Source organism: Periplaneta americana, chromosome 5 (assembly GCF_040183065.1).
Source record: "Periplaneta americana isolate PAMFEO1 chromosome 5, P.americana_PAMFEO1_priV1, whole genome shotgun sequence".
NCBI classification, from domain to species: Eukaryota; Metazoa; Arthropoda; class Insecta; order Blattodea; family Blattidae; genus Periplaneta; species Periplaneta americana.
Window position 1 is genome coordinate 81,504,069 of NC_091121.1, and position 15,502 is coordinate 81,519,570.

General features: G+C 32.9%; 1 long non-coding RNA gene across 1 annotated transcript in view; it reads left to right on the plus strand.

Moving 5' to 3' along the window:
* LOC138699892 (uncharacterized) overlaps positions 1-15,502 on the plus strand; it is a 561,221-nt gene that overhangs the window by 95,817 nt on the left and 449,902 nt on the right. The gene's annotated exons all lie outside the window — the stretch shown is intronic.

Genomic DNA, 15,502 nt, shown 5'->3' on the forward strand with positions numbered 1-15,502 from the left:
GCACTCCACATACGAAGTAAGAGGACAGTACTTAACAATTTTGGTAACACACTGGGATTAATTTCGATATCAACATCACATCCTTCTAGCACTTTGTTGATGTAGCATTCTTTGCCAGGACGTTTTCAATTCTTTTATATCTTTGACGACAACTCCTTCCTTGCCGCAAGCTGCTTCGATGCAGTTGATGACTGCATTCAGGCCGTATTAACATGATTTTGCTTCCTTTTCGAGATAAAGATTGTTTCATATGCAACATTTACTAACGTGTTTTGGGAAAGCTATTCATTGAATTCCCAATACGCGCAGTCAATTTTAGAGAGCAATGTATTATGATAATAAATAATTGAAATAGTTTTAATTTTGTCTTATAATTAATGAGCAGAAATTTGATCCGAACAAATGTAATATTTAAAAATTCCTCTGCAGAACGAAAAGTTACATTTATTCGGACCAAATTTCTGGTCATTTAAGGGGGAGGACGGAATATTTTTAAACTTTTTTCCTATTTGGAGTATGTAGAGAGCTCAAGTAGTTAAGAAATTGTGGTCACGTGCAGGCTCCCACAGGCTCCCCATGTGACGTCATAGTGGGCGTGGCAAGTGACGTCATGGGCGTGGCTAAAGTATGACGTCACAAAGGGGGTGGGGGCTTAAATTATGACGTAAGAAAGGGGCGTAACTTAAATTACGTCATAAATGGCAATCTAAGAGTTCAAGGTTAAAGTGTGACGTCATGCACACGTGCAGGTATGTAATTGAAGTTGAGGCATGACGTGTTCATACAAGTTTGTATATGGGGGGGTTGAAATACACAAGTTCATACATGTTTGAAAATTCCACAATCGCTATCTGCTATGTGTGCAAATATTATGCTGATTCACATCCGGCGATTGTTCTCGCAGTGCTATCTGCTATGTATGCAAATATTATGCAAGCTCACATCCGGTGATTGTCCAAGAATTAATCTATCACACCTAAACACATACATTCTTTCTCTTATTATTATTATTAAGATTCTAATGTAATGGTAATTTAATTGATGGGGAAAGGAAAATGGGGGGGGGGTTGGGTGTTGGAAATTTGCAAGTGTAAATTGGAATGGAGGGCATAAATGGTTGTACTTTGAGACAATTGCTGATAAAAAAATTAATATAGCACACTTGTAAATTAAACAGGATGTGTCTTACATCACGAAGGGGCATAACTTAAAGTGTAACATCATAAATTTCAAATTCACAAATGAAGTTGGTGCGTGATGTAATAATTTGAAATGCACGTGTTCATACAAGTTTATATAGTTAATTGTATGTGGGGGGGGTAAAATACACAAGTTCATACATGTTTGTATATTTGAAAGTGAGTTGTGAATGTTAAAAATCCTACACATGCATATTCGCTATCTGCTATGTGTGCAAATACTATGCAAGCTCACATCCGGCGATGCAATTGCTGAGCAATGATAAAAAAATATTACATGATGCAAATAATATGCAAGCTGTTAATTCACATCCGGCGATTGTTCTCGCAGCGTCTTATGTTACACAAATATTGTATAAGCGCTATCTGCTAGGTGTGCAAATATTATGCAAGCTTACATCAGGCGACTATGCAATGGCTGAGTAATGATAAAAAGCATGTTTTTGAATATGTAGCGTATTATATTACACAAATATTGTATGATGCAAATAATATGCAAGTTGTTAATTCACATCCGGTGAAGACGCAAGTGTTGAATAATGGCCAATTGTGGTATGTCATTTTATACAAATACTGTATTGATAATCTTCACCTGCTATGTGTTATGTTGTGCATTGTCGATTGGGGATGTTGATAAAAAAATCAGTAACAAAATAAAATTACATGTATATATACGTCATGAGCGTGGCTAAAGTATGACGTCACGTGTGGCTTACCTCACTAAGGATGTAAATGAAAGTGTGACGTCATAAATTTGTAATTCAAGTTGGAAATGGGGAGGGGGGTAAAATTTGAAATACGAACGCTCATAGTGGTGTGACGTCTTGAACAAGATTAAAGTGTGACGTTATAAATTTGTAATTGAAGTTGGAAATGGGCGAGGGCTGTTTATAATTTGAAATACATACGTTCATATTGGCGTAACTTAAAGTGTAATTTTATAAATTTGTAATTGAAGTTGGAATTGCGGGGGGGGGGGATTTGATAAAATTCTAATGTAATAGTAATTAATTGATAAATAATAATGGGGAAGGGAAATTCGCAAGTGTTAATTGAAATTGGAATAGGGGAATTATTGATGGCGTAAGTGGTTGTACTTTAAGCCAATTGCTGAGTAATGGATAAAAAAATTAATCTAGCACACTTGTAAATTAAATACATACATTCTTCTCATATTATTATTATTCCAATGTAATACATTTTGAAGTAAAATTGAGTGGTTTGTTTAGCGTATTTAATTTAAGCCATACATTATTACCAACATTAAATTAATCAGAATGTGACATTATTATTTCCTAATACAGTAATTGTAGCAGATAAAAATCACGCCTGCGATTGTTCTCGCAGCGTCTTATGTTACTCAAATATTGTATTGATTACAAGTAAATAATAGCTATCTGCTAAGTGTGCAAATATTATGCAAGGTTGCTAATTTTACATCCGGCGGTGAAATTGCTGAGTAATGATAAAAAACATGTTTTTGATTATGTAGCATAATGACCACCTATATTAAGGCTATGAAATTGATATGTAGTAGTAAATCAATATGGATTCCTGCTCGATGCTTACACGTTTGGGAACCGGAGAATATGTGAACAAGATTTACAATATTGGAGAGTTAACTCCTGGAAACCATATTTAATAAAAAGCATGGAGAAGAAAATAACTCGATACGGGACAACAATCCTCGCATGCTAGAGGAATTTTCAGTTTTTCTACCACAACGATTTAGCAGTATGTCGGACGCATTGTTGAATAAGATGAATGATGAGTCAGACATTGTTCTACTATACAAAGGACAGGTGGAGATAGGTAATGGAACGAAAATGCACAAGTTGGAGTTTCAGAAAAAGAAAGGTGAGTAACAATTGCTTAATTATATCAGTATAAGTGTGAATATGTGAGGAGTTATATGTAATTGTATCATATAGAGCTACAAACATATCGGTTGGAGATAATATGGCTGGATGATGAGGTGAATTATTTAGAAGTGTAATGAAAGAAGTATTGCAGTATGGAATAATTGACATTGAACAAGTTTAGACAGCAGTGGGAGGGAGGGCAAGATGATGAATAATACGCTCGAATTTTTACAACTATTACACTATCATATATTTTATAATACATACTTTATAAAAGATCTTTGTCAAAAAAACTTTGGTAGTGTAATAGCAGCCATAGCGTTAATAATGTCTCACAATATTTATTTCTTATTTTAATGTAGATGATACTGCATCTCCAACCTCGGTTTGAGCCGAAGAAGAAGAAGAAGAAGAATAAATCGCACAATTTAAATGCTCTGAGTGTAAAAAACAGTGACCATGAAGAAGCGTGGTGAATGTTAAGCTTGATTATGAAGAATGTTCGAATTGTAATAAATGTTCTTTTTGGAAATTGTTCTGCACTGTAATTTCTTCTATGTCTTAACCATCCATTTCCATCGCACATAACCAAAGGGTTGGGTTCGTTTAGAGTTCCAAATGGGGAATGGGTTATTAACTTATAACACTCTCCTTTCAAATATTAGTAATCCTTTTCCAATATTAAGAATTGGTATATAGGTTTTCAAATACTAATAATCCTTAAGAATTTGTGTATAAGTTGAGATTATTCTAAACATATATCTTACAAGAATGTAACATAATTCCAGTGGTAGCTTATTGATTTGGGAGTGGTGGATTTGAAATGTTCATTACATGTTTGTATGATAAAACCTGAGGATGATTGAGAGTCACGGATATCACAATTGTGAGAATGTCAATGATTAAACTGAACCTAGTCATTGGGGATGGGGGTGTGCTTGGTAAAAGAAAATAGTAACAACATAAAATTATGCGTATATATTTATTCATAAAAAGAAATACAATGCACTGAGTATTGAAATATATTTTCAGTTAGTGAATCCCAATTGTGATAATGTTTTCACCAAAATTGAAGAAATTTTACATTGTTTCTGCAATGATAGAAGCACATGTTCCTTTACTTTCTAACATAAATAAATTAGGAAAATCAATTTCTTCCAAATTATACACATAACTGATGAAAAATTATTATTCCAAGAATTCTTTCTTTTCCACACCCTTTTTATAAACACAACCGATATGAGTATAAGCACTTTATACATAATCCAATAGGAAACCTTGTACATCAATGGACGTCCTGAAACAAAATAAAAATGTGTAGCATGATACTTATTGTAAATGATATGTCGCAAAAAAAAGTAACTCATACTTACATTTTTAAACATATGATATGAGTAAAAGCACTTTATACATAATCCAATAAGACACTTTGAACATTGTGTTCGAACAATGCTGTTACACCCTTTTTGAGCACATCTCCTCCTCCGTTTCAATGGGATATATTGGACCCAATGATTTATACGATCATATCGAGATTCTCTACTGTTATATGTAATCGGAGAACAAGTTAGTCTTACACACGTTTTCTTTGTGATAAACATTCCAACTGATACGAAAATGGCATTCTTCCTACATATATGTCACAAGATTACGATTTTCGACAAGTTGTAACATATATGTCGCAACATTATGATTTTCGACAAGTTGTAACGTATATGTCGCAAGATTACGATTTTCGACATGTAACGTATATGTCGCAAGATTACGATTTTCGACAAGTTGTAACGTATATGTCACAAGATTACGATTTTCGACAATTTTGTAACATATATGTCCCAAGATTTCGATTTTCGACAAGTTGTAACATAGGCCTATATGTCGCAAGTTTACGATTTTCAACAAGTTGTAACATATATGTCGCAAGATTACGATATTCGACAAGATGTAACGAATATGTCGCAAGAATACGATTTTCGACAAGTTGTAACGTATATGTCGCAAAATTACGATTTTCGACAAGTTGTAACGTATATGCCGCAACATACGATTTTCGACAAGTTGTAACGTATATGTCGCAAGATTACGATTTTCGACAAGTTGTAACGTATATGTCGCAAGATTACAATTTTCGACAAGTTGTAACGTATAAGTCGCAAGATTACGATTTTCGACAAGTTGTAACGTATATGTCGCAAGATTACGATTTTCGACAAGTTGTAACGTATATGTCGCAAAATTACGATTTTCGACAAGTTGTAACGTATATGACGCAAGATTACGATTTTCGACAAGTTGTAACGTATATGTCGCAAGAATACGATTTTCGACAAGTTGTAACGTATATGTCGCAAGATTACGATTTTCGACAAGTTTTAACGTATATGTCGCAACATTACGATTTTCGACAAGTTGTAACATATATGTCGCAACATTACGATTAAGTAATACATACATAGACGGCAATGTCAAGATTTGTGACCTTATAAAAAGAGGTTTGCAATGAGTCGTATTTGGTACTCCATAAATTAATCTTAAAGCTTTCTTTTGTAATATGAAAAGCGCTTGAGCAGAAGTATGGTGACCCCAAAGAATAATACCATAATTTAAATGACTTTGTATATGGCTATGAAATATTGTAAACAATACCTTGTTAGGTAAGTTATTCCTTAACAACCTTAACATATATAGGCCTTTACTTAATTTCATAGCAACATAGTCAACATGAGTTTTCCATCCCATCTAGGCTCAAGAAAGATGCCCAGAAACCTAACAGCAGTATTACTAACAGTAGTAAGACGATTAATATCAAAGTTTAATTTAACAGTTTTGTTAGAATTAATCATAAGGTTTTTCGCACTGCACCAATCAAAAACCCTACTTGATACATCAGCAAGTTCCATAGACAATATGTCACTATTTTTATGAATAGTATTAACTCCTAATTCATCAGCTAACATGAAAGACTGAGAACATCCATCCCGAATATAGTCGGGAAGATCATTAACATAAATAATAAACAATGAAGTTCCCAAAATTGAGCCTTGAGGCACACCATGTTTTAATACCTGATACTGTGACCTTTTACCATTTGTCAAAACAGATTGATGTCTATCATTCAAATAAGACGCTAAAAATTTTACACTAAGACCATTAAAACCATAATTTTTAAGCTTAAGTAAAAGAGTTTCATGAGAAACCTTGTCGAAAGCCTTTGAGAAATCATAAAAACTACTACTAATATGATAACCATTTTCAATACCCACAAAAAAAAAAAAACGTTTAACAAAGGACACCACAGCCTCCACAGTACCATGTGAAGTCCTAAAACCATATTGACAGTTGGTGAACAAAGAATTAGATTCAAAGTAATTGTAAATTTGTTTCTTAAGCAAAATCTCAGAAACCTTCGACAAAGTAGGTATTATACTTATAGGTCTATAATTAGATATCTCATTTCTACAACCTTTTTTAAAAATAGGTATTACCTTAACAAACTTAAAAGAATCAGGAAAAACTCCAGAGTCTATACAGCAATTTAAAATATGGGCAATATACAATAATGTATACCGAAGCAATCTTCAATATTTTAGAATTAATGCCATACACATCAAGACAAGGGCTATTGTTCATACCTAAAATAACATCATAAATTTCATCAACACCAAAATGTTTAAAAGCAAATGTCTGAATAGGTTTGACTCTATTAACTAAAAAATCTTGAGCATGGTGATTTTTTGTGAGGTTAACAGTGAAATGAACATTATCAATAAAAAAATTATTAAATTGGTCAGCATCAATATCTGATGAAGAAACTTTAGATTTAGGCTGGCTGTCTGTAAGACTAGAAATAATTGACCAAGTCATTTTGGTTTTATTATTAGAAGTATTAATTAAATTTGAAAAGTAATTAATTTTTGTACACCTTAAATTTCTTTTATATAATTTTTTCGTTTCATGATAGATATCTTTAAACTCATCAATACCTTGATAAACATATAAATCATAAAATAAAAGACATCTCTGTTTAAGATTATGGAGCTCATTAGTGTACCAATTATTATAATTATATTTCCTCGTATTTGGCACGATTGTATTATCAACAAAGGGAAAAGCTTTGTTTATTACATCAATAAAAAGTGAAAGAAAATAATTAACTTCATCATTAACATTATCCAATGTATATATATTAAACCAATTTAAATTCATTAGTAAATAAACACAATAAGATATAATTAAGTCATTAAAAACACGCATAGGATTTGAAGACATTATAGTATTATCAGGTAAAATTTTATAAGTACTATTTATTTTAAAGCATATCGCCTCATGATCAGAGAATATAGTAGGAACAACACCTGCTGTACAAAGATTATCATCAACATTGGTAACAACATATCTATACATGTACCTATATTTCCATTATTACCAGGGCGAGTTGGTTCAAAAATAGTAAGTCTAACACCAAAACTTATAAATAAATTAATGATATCTTTAGCATCCTGATCAGTACAAAGAAAACCGATATTAAAATCCCCAGCTAATACAATATTAATCTTTTTATCAATTTTAAAAGTTGATTCCAGAAGATCATTCAAACTATTATAAAATATATTCAAATCAGTTCTATTACAATCAGGAACTTTATAAAAAGCCACACAAAATAAGTTCATAGCAGAAATGTACGTAGAACATACTTCAAATAAGTAAGATTTAATCACCGCTGAGAGATTAATTATACTATCAAATTTTAGACTTTCTTGCACAAAAATAGCAGAACCACCATGTTGTTTCGATAGAGGTCTACATATATGTCGCATGATTACGATTTTCGACAAGTTACAACATATATGTCGCAACATTACGATTTTCGACAAGTTGTAACATATATGTCGCAAGATTACGATTTTCGACAAGTTGTAACATATATGTCGCAACATTACGATTTTCGACAAGTTGTAACATATATGTCCCAAGATTACGATATGCGACAAGTTGTAACATGTATGTCGCAAGATTACGATTTTCAACAAGTTGTAACATATATGTAGCAAGAATGCCATTTTCGTATCAGTTGCAATGTTTATCACAAAGAAAGCGGGTGTGAGACTAACTTGTTCTCCGATTACATATAACAGCAGTGAATCTCGATATGATCGTATAAGTCATTGGGTTCAATATATCCCATTGAAACGGAGGAGGAGATGTGCTCAAAAAGGATGTAACAGCATTGTTCGAACACAATGTTCAAGGTGTCTTATTGGATTATGTATAAAGTGCTTTTACTCATATCATATGTTTAAAAATGTAAGTATGTGTTACTTTTTTCTGCGACATATAATTTACAATAAGTATCATGCTACACATTTTTATTTTGTTTCAGGACGTCCATTGATGTACAAGGTTTCCTATTGGATTATGTATAAAGTGCTTTTACTCATATCGGTTGTGTTTATAAAAAGGGTGTGGAAAAGAAAGAATTCTTGGAACAATGATTTATCATCAGTTATGTGTATAATTTGGAAGAAATTGATTTTCCTAATTTATTGATGTTGAAAAGAAAAGGAACTTGTGTTTCTATCATTGCAGAAACAATGTAAAATTTCTTCAATTTTGGTGAAAACATTATCACAATTGGGATTCACTAACTGAAAATATATTTCAATACTCAGTGCATTGTATTTCTTTTTATGAATAAATATATACGCATAATTTAATGTTGTTACTATTTTCTTTTACCAAGTACATCCCCATCCCCAATGACTAGGTTCAGTTTAATCATTGACATTCTCACAATTGTGATATCCGCGACTTTCAGTCATCCTCAGGCTTTATCATACAAACATGTAATGAACATTTCAAATCCACCACTCCCAAATCAATAAGCTACCACTGGAATTATGTTATATTCTTGTAACATATATTTTTAGAATAATCTCAACTTATACACCAATTCTTAATGATTATTAGTATTTGAAAACCTATATACCAATTCTTAATATTGGAAAAGGATTACTAATATTTGAAAGGAGAGTGTTATAAGTTAATAACCCATTCCCCATTTGGAACTCTAAACGAACCCAACCCTTTGGTTATGTGCGATGGAAATGGATGGTTAAGACATAGAAGAAATTACAGTGCAGAACAATTTCCAAAAAGAACATTTATTACAATTCGAACATTCTTCATAATCAAGCTTAACATTCACCACGCTTCTTCATGGTCACTGTTTTTTACACTCAGAGCATTTAAATTGTGCGATTTATTCTTCTTCTTCTTCTTCTTCGGCTCAAACCGAGGTTGGAGATGCAGTATCATCTACATTAAAATACGAAATAAATATTGTGAGACATTATTAATGCTATGGCTGCTATTACACTACCAAAGTTTTTTTGACAAAGATCTTATATAAAATATGTATTATAAAATATATGATAATGTAATAGTTCTATAAATTCGAGCATATTATTCATCATCTTCCCCCCCTCCCACTGCTGTCTAAACTTGTTCAATGTCAATTATTCCATACTGCAATACTTCTTTCATTACACTTCTAAATAATTCACCTCATCATCCAGCCATATTATCTCCAACCGATATGTTTGTAGCTCTATATGATACAATTACATATAACTCCTCACACATTCACACTTATACTGATATAATTAAGCAATTGTTACTCACCTTTCTTTTTCTGAAACTCCAACTTGTGCATTTTCGTTCCATTACCTATCTCCACCTGTCCTTTGTATAGTAGAACAATGTCTGACTCATCATTCACCTTATTCAACAATGCGTCCGACATACTGCTAAATCGTTGTGGTAGAAAAACTGAAAATTCCTCTAGCATTGCGAGGATTGTTGTCCCGTATCGAGTTATTTTCTTCTCCATGCTTTTTATTAAATATGGTTTCCAGGTGTTAAAACCCTCCAATATTGTAAATCTTGTTCACATATTCTCCGGTTCCCAAACGTGTAAGCATCGAGCAGGAATCCATATTGATTTACTACTACATATCAATTTCATAGCCTTAATATAGGTGGTCATTATGCTACATAATCAAAAACATGTTTTTTATCATTACTCAGCAATTTCATCGCCGGATGTAAAATTAGCAACCTTGCATAATATTTGCACACATAGCAGAGAGCTATTATTTACTTGTAATCAATACAATATTTGTATAACATAAGACGCTGCGAGAACAATCGCCGGATGTCCATTAACAGCTTGCATATTATTTGCATCATGCAATATTTGTGTAATATAACACGTTCCAGGTGCTTCAAAAACATGTTTTTATCATTACTCAGCAATTTCATCGTCGCCGGAAGTGATTCAGCAAGCTTGCATAATATTTGCACACTTAGCACATAGCGATTATGCATATGTAACAACATTACACAACATATACACCTACATTGAGCAGGCGTGATTTTTATCTGCTACAATTACTGTATTAGGAAATAATAATGTCACATTCTGATGAATTTAATGTTGGTAATAATGTATGACTTAAATTAAATACGCTAAACAAACCACTCAATTTTACTTCAAAATGTATTACATTGGAATGATAATAATATGAGAAGAATGTATGTATTTAATTCACAAATGTGCTAGATTAATTTTTTTATCCATTACTCAGCAATTGGCTTAAAGTACAACCACTTACGCCATCAATAATTCCCCCATTCCAATTTCAATTAACAACTGCGAATTTCCTTTCCCCATTACTATTTATCAATTGAATTACTATTACATTAGAATTTTATCAAATTCCCCCCCTCCCCAATTCCAACTTCATTACTCTTTAAGTTACCCCACTATGAACGTATGTATTTCAAATTATAAACAGCCCTCGCCCATTTCCAACTTCAATTACAAATTTATAACGTCACACTTTAATCTTGTTCAAGACGTCACACCACTATGAGCGTTCGTATTTCAAATTTTACCCCCTCTCCCTATTTCCAACTTGAATTACAAATTTATGACGTCACACTTTCATTTACATCCTTAGTGAGGTAAGCCACACGTGACGTCATACTTTAGCCACGCTCATGACGTATATATACATGTAATTTTATTTTGTTACTGATTTTTTTATCAACATCCCCAATCCACAATGCACAACATAACACATAGCAGATGAAGATTATCAATACAGTATTTGTGTAAAATAACATACCACAGGTGGCCATTATTCAGCACTTGCGTCTTCACCGGATGTGAATTAACAGCTTGCATATTATTTGCATCATACAATATATGTGTAATATAACACGCTACATAATCGAAAACATGCTTTTTATCATTACTCAGCCATTGCATAGTCGCCTGATGTGAGCTTGCATAATATTTGCACACCTAGCAGATAGCGCTTATACAATATTTGTGTAACATAAGACGCTGCGAGAACAATCGCCGGATGTGAATTAACAGCTTGCATATTATTTGCATCATGTAATATTTTTTTTATCATTGCTCAGCAATTGCATCGCCGGATGTGAGCTTGCATAGTATTTGCACACATAGCAGATAGCGAATATGCATGTGTAGGATTTTTAACATTCACAACTCACTTTCAAATATACAAACATGTATGAACTTGTGTATTTTACCCCCCCCCCACATACAATTAACTATATAAACTTGTATGAACACGTGCATTTCAAATTATTACATCACGCACCAACTTCATTTGTGAATTTGAAATTTATGATGTTACACTTTAAGTTATGCCCCTTCGTGATGTAAGACACATCCTGTTTAATTTACTAGTGTGCTATATTAATTTTTTTATCAGCAATTGTCTTAAAGTACAACCATTTATGCCCTCCATTCCAATTTACACTTGCGAATTTCCAACACCCAACCTCCCCATTTTCCATTCCCCATCAATTAAAATAGCATTACATTAGAATCTTAATAATAATAAGAAGAAAAATGTATGTGTTTAGGTGTGATAGATTAATTCTTGAACAATCACCGGATTTGAGCTTGCATAATATTTGCATACATAGCAGATAGCAGTGCGAGAACAATCGCCGGATGTGAATCAGCATAATATTTGCACACATAGCAGATAGCGATTGTGGGATTTTCAAACATGTATGAACTTGTGTATTTCAACCCCCCCCCCCATATACAAACTTGTATGAACACGTCATGCCCCAACTTCAATTACATACCTGCACGTGTGCATGACGTCACACTTTAACCTTGAACTCTTAGATTGCCATTTATGACGTAATTTAAGTTACGCCCCTTTCTTACGTCATAATTTAATCCCCCGACCCCCTTCGTGACGTCATACTTTAGCCACGCCCATGACGTCACTTGCCACGCCCCCTATGACGTCACATGGGAAGCCTGTGGGAGCCTGTACGTGACCAGCATTTCTTATCTACTAGCTGATACCTGTAAAAACTCAACCAAAAATAAATATTTTGCAAAAGAAATTATTAGGGGGCCCAGATTTGAAAAAAAATATACCCAATGCAGGATTTTACTAAAATCTATATATCTAAACCATTTTTAAAGGTAGATTCACCCCGTTTTTTGCAATGTACTTGCAAAAGCATGCTTTACAAACTGTCTGTAACAGAATTTTGATATTAGTCCCTACGTTAGTAAAATAAAGAATTAGAATATAATAACACTTTTCTGAATCCGTTGTTGCAAACATACGGACGTAGTTTTAAAATGAAATCAATTAACAAAATTCCGTTGCAGAGAAAAGTTTCCTAATAGTCTAAAGAATGTGTGTTATAAATTTCATGCATGTATCTTTAATAGTTCAGAAATTGTATCCATTTTTGTTTGGCAATGTAGCAAAAAAAATGAAGTTATCGTAAACCAATAAGAGGGGGCGAGTGATTTAAAAATCCATAGCGCACAAAGTTTAAAAATGGCGTCTCAACATCCGATAAGGGCACAAATACCGACGAAATGTTATGCAATGCATTCCACACATATATCAAAGAGTATTTTAAAGAAAAACATTTTTTTTAAATTCAATTTACCGGAAACAACAATAAAAGTGGTCGCGTGATTAATATTATGCTATGCATTGCACACATATCACAGAGCATTTTAAAGAAATTTTTTTTAATTTACTCATTTTTCACCAAAAAAATACCATCCTCTCCCCTTAAAGGACAAAACTAAAATTCTTTCAATCATTAATTATCACAATATACTGCTCTTTTAAACTGACTGAGATTAATGTGAATTAAGTCGATGCTTTTTTCCAAAACACGCTAGGAAATGTTTCATATAAAGAAAATTATATCGCGAAAAGGAAGCAAAACCAAGCAAAATTGAAGAGATGGATGCCAAAGTGACCGAAGATTTTTTCTTTAAAATATTTTACTTGCTTTATTCACGTTTTAATTTATCATTTTCAAGACTTTCCTCAGATCCTGGCTCTGTCTCTCCTATAGTTTTATTTGGTACATTGATTTTGTACACCAAGTTCTTTCGCACACTTTTAATGAAGACATATTGAACTTCCTCTGTCACAGAAGTACCCCTATTTGTCAGTGGCCATGAGCTACACAATCTAACATGTTCGGAAATAGCACCTTGAGGCTATCGGCGGGTTTTACAGTATAATGTGTTGCGTCACTTATCACAAGCAGGCGTCCTTCACAGCCACTCTCAGGCTACAAAATACTTTTTAAAGGCGTGGAAAACGTAGAGAGAAAGATCAACTAAAAAATTAAAAATATAGACAAAAAATATGTTCTTAACTTCAAAATATGCATATAGGCTATCTATACAGGGAGAAATGTAAGTAATGTTATCAATTTCAGGGGGTTATTCTTTTGAGATGTTCAAACAAAAGACGTTTACGTAAAGATAAATTTTTCGTCCTACAGAAATTATCTGTTATGGTAACAACAGTTATTAGAGGAAAAAAAATTCGCTCTGGCGCCGAGGAACGAACCCGGGTCTTTGGTTCTACGTACCAAGTGCTCTAACCATGAGCTACGCCGAAGTTCAATCCACAGAACCGTATATAATGTCGAACTTGAAGTCAGGCCACAAAGCGAAAAACACTAGAGGAGGATAATTCGATCCGGTGATATGGATTGATCTTCGACGTAGCTTAGTGGTTAGAACAATTGGTACGTAGAACCAAGGACCCGGGTTCGATCCCCGGCGCCGGAGCGAATTTTTCTCTCCTAATAACCGTTAAAGTTTAAAGCAATAAATTGAAGAGGTGAATTCCAAACTGGCCTAAATCCAGATTACAAGCTTTGATAGAAATGACAAAAACTGATAAGATAAATTTGACGCCCTTAGATCGGTTAAAAAAACATATGCAGACATTAAGTCAAGACTTAGAAGAGTCTGTTAAACTTACACAGTCATATACAGGCTTGAAAAGAGTAAATTAAAACGTGAATAAAGCAAGTAAAATATCTTAAAGAAAAAGGCTTCAGATACTTTAGAATCCATCTCTTCAATTTTGCTCGTTTTTACTTCCTTTTGGAGATACAAATTTCTTTATATGAAACATTTCGTAGCGTGTTTTGGGAAAACCATTGATTTAATTCCCAATATTGTCAGTCACTATAAAAGAACAGTGTATTGTGACAATGAATGATTTAAAGAATTTTAATTTTGTCCTTTAAATGAGCAGAAATTTGGTCCGAATAAATTTAACTTTTCGTTCTGCAGATGAATTTATAAATGTTACATTTGTCCTGATCAAATTTCTGCTCATTTATAGGACAAAATTGAAATTTTTTCAATTATTTGTTAACATAATATATTGCTCTGCGGATATTGGAAATTCAATGAATAGCTTTCCGAAAACACGGTATGAAATGTTTCATAACAATCTTTATCTCGAAAATAAGCAAGAACGAGGAAAATTGTATTCAAAGAATAACCCTCCGAAATTAATTACATTACTTACGGTTCACTCTATATATATGAAGTAACAACCATGCGTCAATCGAGTTAATATGAAACGTGTAATTGTGAAATATCATTGGAGTATTCTGCTTCAATATTAATGTGAATTGTCATAAAATTATCTCTATTAATGATGATCCAAATGATAAAATTACTTAAATTATGGGATATTGATGCTAAATACTATATTCTAATATACTAAAAAAATGTCCGTGGATGACGTCATGATACAAGGGTAAATGCTTGTTGATTACACCACAAATGAGTGTACTTACGTAAAAAGCAGTCCTATTATCAGTCTGGTAGGACCTTCAAGAAGTAGAACCAAGGGTAATGTGTCAACCTGGACACTTCCGTTCTTGCGTCTCAGTGGCGGATCTGAAATATAAAGTTAAATGATATCACATTTATGTATTATTCTTCGTTCATTTTTATAAAGTATTATTTTCTAGTGATTTACTTAGCTTTGCTTCAATCCATTATGCAGTATAGTATAATTGGATGGGAAGGAG